Here is a 12,000-nt window from a genome sequence, read left to right on the forward strand (position 1 = left end):
TAAATTAACTTTTTATTTCTTTAATACAGTGGTGGATAAAGTACTTGAAAGCCATACTTGAGTAAAAGTATATCTTACCAGAAGATGAAGTTAAAGTCACTGTTTAGAATATTACTTGAGTAAAAGTTTTAAAGTATGTGATATTTTTTGTACTTAAGTATGAAAAGTATTTTTTTTATATTAAACGTTCTTAAGTATTGAACGTAAAAGTACAAGTAAATGTAAAGTACAAAAGGAGCAAAATTTTTAAAAAATTGTGTTCAGTTTTAGAGTTTTAACTCTTACATTTTGTTTTCTTTGAATTAAAAAAATGGCAAAATGTTTATTGTAAGTTTTAAATGTATATAAAAAAACTAATATATTAATTATACATTGGACATTCATGTTAATTTGTGCATTATAACTAATGTAAGAGACAACTTTAAAATGTTAAGATATAAATGTTGAAATTAACAATGCACAATACTTTTATTAACCTTATTTAATGTTACAAATGGACTCTATTGTAGTGTTACCATTTCATATAAATCCAAACATTCATGCTTAAAAATGGCCATCTTTACAAAAAGGCATAGCATTGGTCTATTATATGTATACTTTCACACATTATTTGCCTCTATTTTAGAAAACTTGATGATTATATTATCAAAATATGTTATAGTGCCGATTAAAAAAAAAAAAAACTGAAATCGAATACATTTCTGATTTGTTATGTTCCTGTCGCTACATGATGAGGATACAGTTTAAATATGCAACTTCACTGGATAACGAATGCATAAAAGCGAATAAATGGATATAAACTAATGCAAATGAATGGTAGCAATCGTGACATTAAACAGCTGCTGTTTTTTTCACATTGTTTTAACCGTTGGAGGTACTACTAATGTTAGCATCCTCTCAGCCTCGACGGCAAACATACTGTTTTCCACTAATGCAGCATCTAGTCAACAAACTAATTACTTTATAATGATAATGAAAACATGTACTGTAGTGTACACTGCATAAAATATACACTGTTGTCTTTGTTTTAAATCCGTTTTTGAAGCGTCCCGCTCTGTGCAGCGTGCAGCCTCACGTCACTTGTCAAAACAAACTCTACGAGGCATCAGTGATAGTTTTTATTTCACCTCTAGAGGCCGCTCTTGTACTGTATGATGACAGCGCACTCTTCTCAGCCGCTCCAGCAATGGACGCAACCCAGGAAATTAAATCAACTGTGGTTGTGCGAGCAATTGTTTGCACATGCTTGCAGTCTTTGTTCTTCCAACTTTATTTTGTAGTAAGTAACGAAAATGCATTAGAGTAAAAGTATTTAGTATCTATTATCTAAATATCTTATTTCCTAAATAAAATGTAGTGGAGTAAAAGTAGCCTAAAAATTGACAGAAATATAAAAACTCAAGTAAAGTACAGATTCTCCCAAAAAATACTCAAGTGCTGTAACAAAGTATTATTAGGCTACTTCATTACATTACACCACTGCTTTAATATGACTAAATCAACCTGACGACGTTAATCAATAAAGGTCAATTTTAAGAGTCGGAACAGATAAAAAAGATCTCCTTTATAACCATTAAAGATATAAGAAAGTTTTATTGTACACAATTTGCAAGCTCAAATAAAGGTTAAAATTAAGTTTTAATTTTTAATTTAGCTCTTGTACATAAAGCTTTTTAACATGATAAATATTTTAGTTTATATATATCATTGGGTGTTGGTAAGTTACACTGAAAAGTAATTAATTACTAGCTACTAATTATATCTTCAACAGTGTAATTAGATTACTGTACTAATGACTCTCTCTAAAAAATATTTCATTACTAATTATTACAAATCCCAGATCAACCTCAACCAGTTGAACATTAAGGATAGACAGCTCTTTTAATTCTTTCAAATAATATAAAATTGCATAAGTTATTCTTGAACTGACCAAAGTATTTAAAAGAATGTTATATAAAAAACATACATTTTTTTAAGATTAAAATGTATTGTTTTATAATTCCTCGTCACTATTGTTTTATATATAATTTTTCTAGTCTATAAAGAATTTAATGTGATTATATCAGTAGTAACTGTAATTAAATTACACAAAAGGAAAAGTGTGTGTGTGTATGTATGTATGTATTTGCAATGCAATGAACTCAGGACATCACTAAAATGATACATATAAACAGGGTATCTTCTCGAAACTAAGGGATAGAAATTATTTTCCTTAACTTTCTTTTCTTAAAAACAATAACCCAGAATTTAGAGTTAAAATCACAGCGGTAATAAAAGTGTTTTTAAGAGTTTCAGGAAAGGAAGAACAAACTGAAACGGGGGGGTATCACACACAGTTTCTGCCAATCTCATGTTAATGTCGAGTACCTATAGAGTAGTAATGCCTCCAAAAAGTCTTTAGTTTTATCATATTTATAAAAGATACATAGGCTGTACCGAGTAATTACGAAAACAGCCGAGCGCCTGGAGGCGTGCCTTGTGAGCGCATGCAGCTTTTGCGTAGCAATTGTCTGCAAGCTATCAATGGTCAGCTAAACAAATGTATTTAAACACACGCAAAACACCATTGCATTATTCCTGGACAACTTTTGAATCATTATAATGAATATAGCGTATAGTGAATGATGAATAATGAATTTATGAAATCACTGCGTTCGTGTTGTTAACATTATATGCACTTAGGTGCCTATTGCCAACAAAACAGACATTTGAAGCAGTTTTACTCACCACCTGTGGTTCTGACTCATGACCGGGATCATTACCGCTGTGACGGCTCTGTCTTTGAGTTTCAAACGATCTGTAAATCCAGCGTAGAATTGTGCCTTGTTTATGAAACCATAAGCGCTGATCCTGAGGGCTCGAGCAGCCACGGAAAAACACGAGATATTCTCCATTCATTTTAACCAATAAAAACGCGATTGCAACTAGGCTATCAGTTTCTATGGTTATTTTAATAACAAATAGGCTATCGAGAGTGCATCAATGAAAAACATGAGATATTCCCCATTAATTTTAACCAATAAAAATGTTATTGCAACTATCAGTTTCTATGGTTGTTTTAATAACAAATATCGCGAACGCATCAATGTAATGCATGAGCACAAAACTCTCAGCTCCACTTAACGCTGGGGTCTTTGGGAAGCAAGGTTATCGTTCCTTCACAACCAAAAACACACTTCTTTGGTGACATTGTTGATTTAGTGCAGTCCTGTGACCTGTGCAGCGCTGCCGACGACTTCCGTAAACCTGGACGCGCGTTGATTGGCGTGCTTTTGCTCTCTCGCTCTGGTCGACGTGTGCGCGCACGCCCTCTTCCGGGATAAGTGCCCGTACATGCAATTCCGACACCGTTGACATCACACAGGCACATACTCGAAAATATTTGTATTTTTGGCACAGAAATACTCCCGTCATACGTCCAACTCATTTTCTGAAACTTTGGCCATGTTTAGCATGATAATCTTTAACAGTGAAAATAAGTCAGAATACATGAAATAGCATTACACCCCCCCCCCCCCCAACCTCAACATTGCCTAAGACTACAGCACTGAAAATCAACAACAATATATGCTTATATGCTACTGATTACATTTATTATTGAATCAGTTTAGTCAATTCCTGTTGTATCAGTTTCTTTTAAAAAAGAATCGCACTGACCCCAAATTTGAATGGTAGAAATATAATAAGAGGGCTAATTATAATAAACACAGAATAATAATCAACATTACTATTCAGGGAAGAAGACATTTAGACAACATTTTATTTGATGGAGGGTGGTAGGGGACTTATAGATAATGGGTAGAGGGGCTCAAAAAACTCTGTGAACCACTGCTATAGTTTATTTAACTAGTTTATTTAATTAGCTAAATTGGCCATATGTACTATTTATTAAACATAAAAAGAAAGATTTATAACAGACAGTTATTGGGCAGTTGAGTGTTGGACTTGTAACCCGAAGGCTGCAGGTTTCAGTCTCGGCAGGAAATGGTGGAGGGAGTGAATGAACAGCGCTATCTTCTCTCCTTGAGCAAGGCACCTAGCCTAGTTTTGTTGTAGTTTTTTGTTCAAACATCTGGTAAATAACTATACCTATTGAAAGTATGTTTGATGCATTGGATGGGGAGGCACATCCCATTTGGGAATGGTTTCATCCAAAGGTGTTAGTTCACATCGCCCTCCCTGTTTTCCCTTCACACACTTTTGCAGAGCACATGTGACACATCATCACTCCAGCCGCTATTCCAGGCCAAATCATCCTGCTGGAGCAGCACACATTCGTGGCAAAGGGAACTACAAGCGACTAGTGTACACAGAGGCCAGTGTACCGCAGCAAAGAGAGGGAAACTCATAGGGTTGAGTGAAGGGATTGTGCGAGGTAAGAGCCAGTGGCCTGCGGTTGACAGTGTGTTTTGCCATGGATTGCGAAGTGGCGGCCAGGTTTTTTGATTTAACGCTCTTTTAAATCTTTGGGTCAGACATCTCAGGAGGCTAATGTATTGTGTCCTCTCTGAATGCAGATATAGTATGTGTGAAATTGTGAGGAGAAAATTAGCTTTGATATTTCTGGTGTGACATTACAGGAGACCGGCGCGATTGATGTGCTGTTGTACGCCAAGACAAAGATGCGTGTTGAATTTCGTTAATGTGGTTTTTAGTAATCTAACATTGAGAAATTGTTGAGCATTCTTAGAGGTTGTTGCATTATTTTTTCTTTTGCTTTTGGTTGTGTTTTAAAGATTTGTATTATTTATTTTTTTGTTAATTTAACAGTGCAATAACCCCAAAAATTTGTATCTAAAGTAACTGGTTTAACTGAAGTCAAAAATCTTATTGAATATAAATGTATAATATAATGAATATATATAAAAGTACTAGCAATTTCTGAGGGAATTTTTTTCTACACCAAATGTTTTTAATGAGTTACACCAGTGAATATAAAGACATATCATTATGAAATAGGTCCTTAATTTAACAATTGCACATTACTTTTACAGTATAGTTACATAATACATAATTTAAAGTAAAATATACTAATTTCACTTAAATGCTTGAAATTAAAGTATTCTTATATTGTCTTACCAAAACAATCTGCATTTTCTGTAGTTTTTGTGGATTTTCTTTTGTAATCAAAGCTAAATATTGCATTTGAAATACATATTTATATACATAAAATGGAATAATTTATGTCTAAAAATAATAAATAAGAGTCTTCCAGTATAAACATAAATTAAGTTTGTTCTCTGATAAAACTAGTCAATTGTGGTCATACAGTTAGGGAATTCTGCATTTTCAGATAATTGTATTTTTAAGTTTACACTTTAAGTTCATTTAAATATGATTTGAAAAGAAATCTTGTATATACAGTCAGTGCATTACATGTCAGACACCAGATGCCTCTGTAAGCAGTAATTGAATATGGAAATATATGCGCCCCATTGCATTTGTCAGAATAGATGTCCTCTGAATTCCTCGTCAAAATGTTCATTAGTTCAGGAGTACATATGCGCTTTCTATGTTTGAACATTTTATTTCTACAGTAGGTTTTTATTATTTAACTTACACACACACACACACACACACACACACACACACACGTATATATATATAACTTTTTATGAACATTGAATAACTATAATGGGATTAAGTGCTGTTTAATTATAGAGTTAAATAGATTAAAAGTGGAAATTGTAAAAGTTAGTTTACAATTATTTTAACATTAAAACATAAAAATTGCCAAAAAGAGCAATAAATCAGTGTCATGGTCATGGTCACACACATCACAACATTTAATACATAAACCAACAATAAATAAAATGAACATTAACAGTAAATATAGCATCATATAAATTCTCTCTAATTAAAACAACAATAACACTAAACTCATTTTTATTATGCTTTTATTGTTAGAGATTAATTTACTGCACAAAAACTCCCAGAAATAAATAATTAAAAACGGGTTCTGAATATTTTTTATTAGGTGCTTAAAAAAAATTGGTATCTGTAAAACATTTATTATCAATCTTTTCTAACTACATTTGAAGTTTCTTTTCTGGACATTATAGTCCAAATTATTGAAAATTCTGACTATAGTCCCTTAAATGTATTTACTGTAATTGTAAAATGGCTCACTTGTTGGAGTGATATCAGAAAGATTTCTACCCTCTGTGACAAAAATCACTTTGAACTGTACACTCTAAAAAATGCTGGGTTAAATATGGACAAACCCAGGGATTGGGTTGTTTTCACCCAGCCATTTTTTTCAACCAATTTTGGATTTATTTATTTTCAAGAAAAACACTGTCTAAACATCCCCTAATAAAACTTGAATGCAAACTGAAGTCTGGGCCATGATAACATACTGCAATACAGTCTAAAATACATTTTTGTTCCATTTCATTATTTTTATATTTAAACGATAAAAAAAGCTATTTCACCCAAACTTTTTATGCCTTTTCTTAACTTGTATTAATGTGCAGTTTTCATGTATCAGGAGGTATCGCAGACACATTTCTGTCTGAGGCATGATGTCATGCATTTCCAGCCAATAAGGTTTAGCCTTTATATAAACTGGAACAGTTGCTTTCAAGACACAATTTGTCCCATCATGAGGTCAGGTGGGCGTGACCTCTGTACTCTTGCAAATCAATCCCTGGATTAGCTAGAAATACACAGAGTTACGCAGCTTGTTCCTTCCCACGGCCCCAATTGGTGCAAAGACATTGTACATACACAATAGCGTATAATTATGCTTTGCACATTTCCTGTCCTAAGACGGGCTTGTATTAATTGGTGAAGGGCATTTGACACCTGGATCCTCTGCTTATACAAGACGACTCAAATGCAGAAGTGAGCAGGCAGCTGTGAGAGCCATATTGGTTTTCGGTGGTAGCTGTGTGTGCTGTGTTGTGTGTCACTGGTGTATTTTGGGCTTTTGAGTCATTAAGGTAGGATGATACCCGCGTAATGTCCAACAGTCCTCTTTGATAACGCAGCCATACAAACGAAATAGCTGACGAAAATTTTTGTTTACACAGTCTCCGTCTATGATAATCAAGACAAACAATTATGATTCAAATATCGTTGACGAGATACAACATAAATGTAATATTGCAACATATTAGCAGTGCATTAATGACATTTTTAGAAGAAGAAAAAATAGTGAACAAATCTATTCAAATAATCTTAAATAAATCTCAATGCTTTTGGCAAATGTGCTGTACTTAGGTGCAACTAATGTTACAATATTTTTGAAACCTAATCTAAGTGAGTCAGTCATTACGTTTATGTGCACTTACAGTGTGTAAGATCATTTTATAGCATGCCAACCATAAAACTAGACTTTTCAAATCCATAGTTGGCTCCATTTCTGCACTCTTAATTGTGGTATGCTACAGCTGACCAGCTGTTGGGTCTCAACGGCCAGTTGTACCATAAAATCTAATTTATGTATGTTGTGTCTTAGCCCCAGATTTCCATTACAGTTTTGCATGCCGTTTCACATACCAGGTTATATTGTAGAGGTGAATGTCTAGTAATGTGGTAATATACACCCATATTTAAGTACCAGTTTATTGTACTTATACTGCTGCTACTGCTTATAATAATAAAATAAAATAAATAAATCTGTATGTACATCTTTTGATGTCCACAAAAATATAAAGTGCCTTTCAAGGCATAAGAAGCCCATGGCTACATGCTATTGTGCTAACAACAATCCATTATTGAAAATAATATCTGTTTATTTATGATCTGAGAAATAATACAAATAAATAACTAATAAATCTTTTAGCGCATATCTTAATGTCCACAAAGATACAAAGTGCCTTTTGATGCATAAGATGCCCTTGGCTAGCATGTTAACAACAATAAAACTAATATCTGTATGTTTATTTGTGGTCTGAGAAACATTAAAGTCCCTGTAAAGTCAATTCTGAGAATTGTTTCTAAACATGTTATAAATGTTACAAATGTATTGCTGAAACACATTACAAAGACTGTGAATTGTGTAGTGCTGAATTGTGAAGTTAGAGCGTTAAACAGTTTTTCACCAATTTTCTGTTCAGGATTTTTTGGGCGGAGGTAAAACGGGGGTTCGATGATGCACTGGAGCCCCTGAGCATGGCCCGCCCCTAACACTATATAACTGTCGATGACGCACTGGAGCCCCCGAGCATAGCCCCGCCCCTAACACTATTTAACTGTCGATGACGCACCGGAGCCCCTGAGCATAGCCCCGCCCCTAACACTATTTAACTGTCGATGACGCACTAGAGCCACGGAGCATGGCCCGCCCCTAACACTATATAACAGTTGATGACGCACTGGAGCCCCCGAGCATGGCTCCGCCCCTAACACTATTTAACTGTCGATGACGCACTAGAGCCACGGAGCATGGCCCGCCCCTAACACTATATAACTGTCGATGACGCACTAGAGCCACGGAGCATGGCCCGCCCCTAACACTATATACCAGTCGATGACGCACTGGAGCCCCGAGCATGGCCCCGCCCCTAACACTATTTAACTGTCGATGACGCACTAGAGCCACGGAGCATGGCCCGCCCCTAACACTATATAACTGTCGATGACGCACTAGAGCCACGGAGCATGGCCCGCCCCTAACACTATATAACTGTCGATGACGCACTAGAGCCACGGAGCATGGCCCGCCCCTAACACTATATAACAGTCGATGACGCACTGGAGCCCCCGAGCATAGCCCCGCCCCTAACACTATTTAACTGTCGATGACGCACTAGAGCCACGGAGCATGGCCCGCCCCAACACTATATAACAGTCGATGACACACTGGAGCCACGGAGCATGGCCCGCCCCTAACACTATATACCAGTCGATGACGCACTGGAGCCACGGAGCATGGCCCGCCCCTAACACTATATAACAGTCGATGACGCACTAGAGCCCCCGAGCATGGCCCCGCCCTAACACTATTTAACTGTCGATGACGCACTAGAGCCACGGAGCATGGCCCGCCCCTAACACTATATACCAGTCGATGACGCACTGGAGCCCCGAGCATGGCCCCGCCCCTAACACTATTTAACTGTCGATGACGCACTAGAGCCACGGAGCATGGCCCGCCCCTAACACTATATAACTGTCGATGACGCACTAGAGCCACGGAGCATGGCCCGCCCCTAACACTATATAACTGTCGATGACGCACTAGAGCCACGGAGCATGGCGCCGCCCCTAACACTATATAACAGTCGATGACGCACTGGAGCCCCCGAGCATGGCCCCGCCCTAACACTATTTAACTGTCGATGACGCACTGGAGCCCCCGAGCATGGCCCGCCCCTAACACTATATAACTGTCGATGACGCACTAGAGCCACGGAGCATGGCCCGCCCCAACACTATATAACAGTCGATGACGCACTGGAGCCACGGAGCATGGCCCGCCCCTAACACTATTTAACTGTCGATGACGCACTGGAGCCCCGAGCATGGCCCGCCCCTAACACTATATAACTGTCGATGACGCACTAGAGCCACGGAGCATGGCCCGCCCCAACACTATATAACAGTCGATGACGCACTGGAGCCACGGAGCATGGCCCGCCCCTAACACTATATAACTGTCGATGACGCACTAGAGCCACGGAGCATGGCGCCGCCCCTAACACTATATAACAGTCGATGACGCACTGGAGCCCCCGAGCATGGCCCCGCCCCTAACACTATTTAACTGTCGATGACGCACTGGAGCCCCCGAGCATGGCCCGCCCCTAACACTATATAACTGTCGATGACGCACTAGAGCCACGGAGCATGGCCCCGCCCCTAACACTATATAACAGTCGATGATGCACTAGAGCCCCTGAGCATGGCCCCGCCCCTAACACTATATAACTGTCGATGATGCACTAGAGCCACGGAGCATGGCCCCGCCCCTAACACTATTTAACTGTCGATGACGCACTAGAGCCACGGAGCATGGCCTGCCCCTAACACTATATAACTGTCGATGACGCACTGGAGCCCCCGAGCATGGCCCGCCCCTAACACTATATAACTGTCGATGACGCACTGGAGCCCCCGAGCATGGCCCGCCCCTAACACTATATAACTGTCAATGACGCACTAGAGCCACGGAGCATGGCCCGCCCCTAACGCTACAGCAGCTCAACTCGCTCAATCTCGAGTGTCATTACCGTTAGTTATACAGCCCTTTGCACATTTAGCTAGTAATGCCTTCGTCACGCAAATGCATATTACATGGTTGTTATAATATACAATACAGCTCGGTCTCCTTATTTAAATTTCCTAAAAAAGATGATATGAAGAAGGGGTGGATTAATTTTGTCTCTAAAGTGATCGTTCTACACCGGATAGTTTTACAATCTTTCATCAGACAGCTGGGATTCACTGATAATCCGCTGTTTTTGGTGAATGGGGCTGAACAGACTATCTCCGGCCTCGGCCTTCATCTTCCCGTCCCACCGACAACCGATGATATGGGGCCGAACAAAGTCTCTCCCGTCCCGGCCTTCATCCTCCCGTCTCGCCATCAGTGGTTGACTTTTTAATGTTGTATTCATATTTTAATGCAGTTATCACATTTACCTAATTTGCCACTAAACCAGTTTTATTGATTGCAATAAAGATGAAGTTGTTGGGACCGTTTAAAAATGCCGTGTCTGTAATTAGACACGGACACGCCTTTTTTCCCCAGCACGTCAAATGTTATTTTTAATGTGATGACCACAAACATTATTTGTTCTTCCTTCTGAGATTGTCCCCATTGTAAAACCGAACGTTTAAAAATGTAGGAAATTCAACATTTGATAGAAAACACTAAAAATAAAAAAGACAATAATTACCACTATAACCAGCAGGTGGTGGCAGAGTAGCATTTAATTGCATATATATCAGCCATTTCCTCTAATCGTTTTTCACTTCCTTTTTGTCTAAATTTTAAACATTATAAAATAAATAGTTTAAAAAAATACATTTTGTCAATGTGAAGTATGAAATACTCACAAAATCTAAAGAAAAACAATAACTTTTCTTTTGAATGAATGACACAAAAAGCGAGCACTGCACTTTCCCTTTGAAATCACAGCAGCTGTCAGTCAGTGCAGTGCAAGATCAATTATTTCAGCACACTTGTAAAAACACACATTTTATTCAATGAATCTAACTAAAGTGCACAATAAATATTTAATTTTTGAAGTTTTTTTCACATAAAAGTGTGAAAACTGATGGTCGAGCTGGCTTATATTTTTGCAGAAGTTCTAAAGAAAGCTCTGTGCATATAGCCCATACTGTTAATTTTTTCGAGACTTTGATAACTTATTTCATTTACTTGCCGATTTTTTTTTTTAATCATTCAAATTTGGCTGGGTGGTTAACAACACATTTTTCTGCGGTGTGACAAACTCAGAACACATACTTTAAAATGACTTTACAGGGACTTTACATTTTAAGTGTATTATATTAGCGGTAACCGTGTATGAACTCTAGCAGTTGGTTAGCCTCGCTTAGCTCTTGCTGTGTAATGTCATTGACAGATGACAGTCACTATAACCCTCCATGAATATCAGGAGTGTTTGAAACAGAGGTGGCCTGGTTGCCAGTTTCTCTATGCAACTCTATATTCATTAGACTAATGCTTGAAATACTGATGTAGCCATGTGCTTTGGGTATAGATATTTTTTCGTTTGTTCTTACACATTCGCTCTAGGGGTGTGTTCCATTTGCCTATAATGCCCTGCAAAGGACTTCAAAGTGTATGCAGCCATCTTAGGTGAGACTTCCATATGTCACCTCAAGCAACATATGGAAGAAATCCATCTGTATATAACTTCACAGGAAGTGGAGAGGTAAATTAACCAACAAGTCATTGAACACTGTGAAGGGACCCTGTGAATTGGAACACAACAATGGACTGTCTCTTATATGCAAATCTATAATGAAATGTGTATTGTAAATATGAACATTTGTGTGATAAGTAGAAAAGCAGACACAAAACTA

The 12,000-nt window shown here is 37.9% G+C and overlaps 1 protein-coding gene across 3 annotated transcripts in view; it reads left to right on the plus strand.

Annotated features, from left to right (window-relative positions):
* rbm20 (RNA binding motif protein 20) overlaps window positions 1–12,000 on the plus strand; it is a 92,567-nt gene that overhangs the window by 53,005 nt on the left and 27,562 nt on the right. Inside the window, exon 1 of one of the 3 annotated variants that reach the window (XM_048167518.1) lies at window positions 3,967–4,375. The exons of the other annotated variants lie outside the window; for them this stretch is intronic. The gene's annotated coding sequence lies outside the window, so the exon portion shown is untranslated. Of the gene's footprint in view, window positions 1–3,966; window positions 4,376–12,000 lie in introns of those variants that run through there. 3 annotated transcript variants of the gene reach the window in all.

The sequence above is a fragment of the Megalobrama amblycephala genome, linkage group LG2 (genome assembly GCF_018812025.1).
Source record: "Megalobrama amblycephala isolate DHTTF-2021 linkage group LG2, ASM1881202v1, whole genome shotgun sequence".
Taxonomy (NCBI): domain Eukaryota; kingdom Metazoa; phylum Chordata; class Actinopteri; order Cypriniformes; family Xenocyprididae; genus Megalobrama; species Megalobrama amblycephala.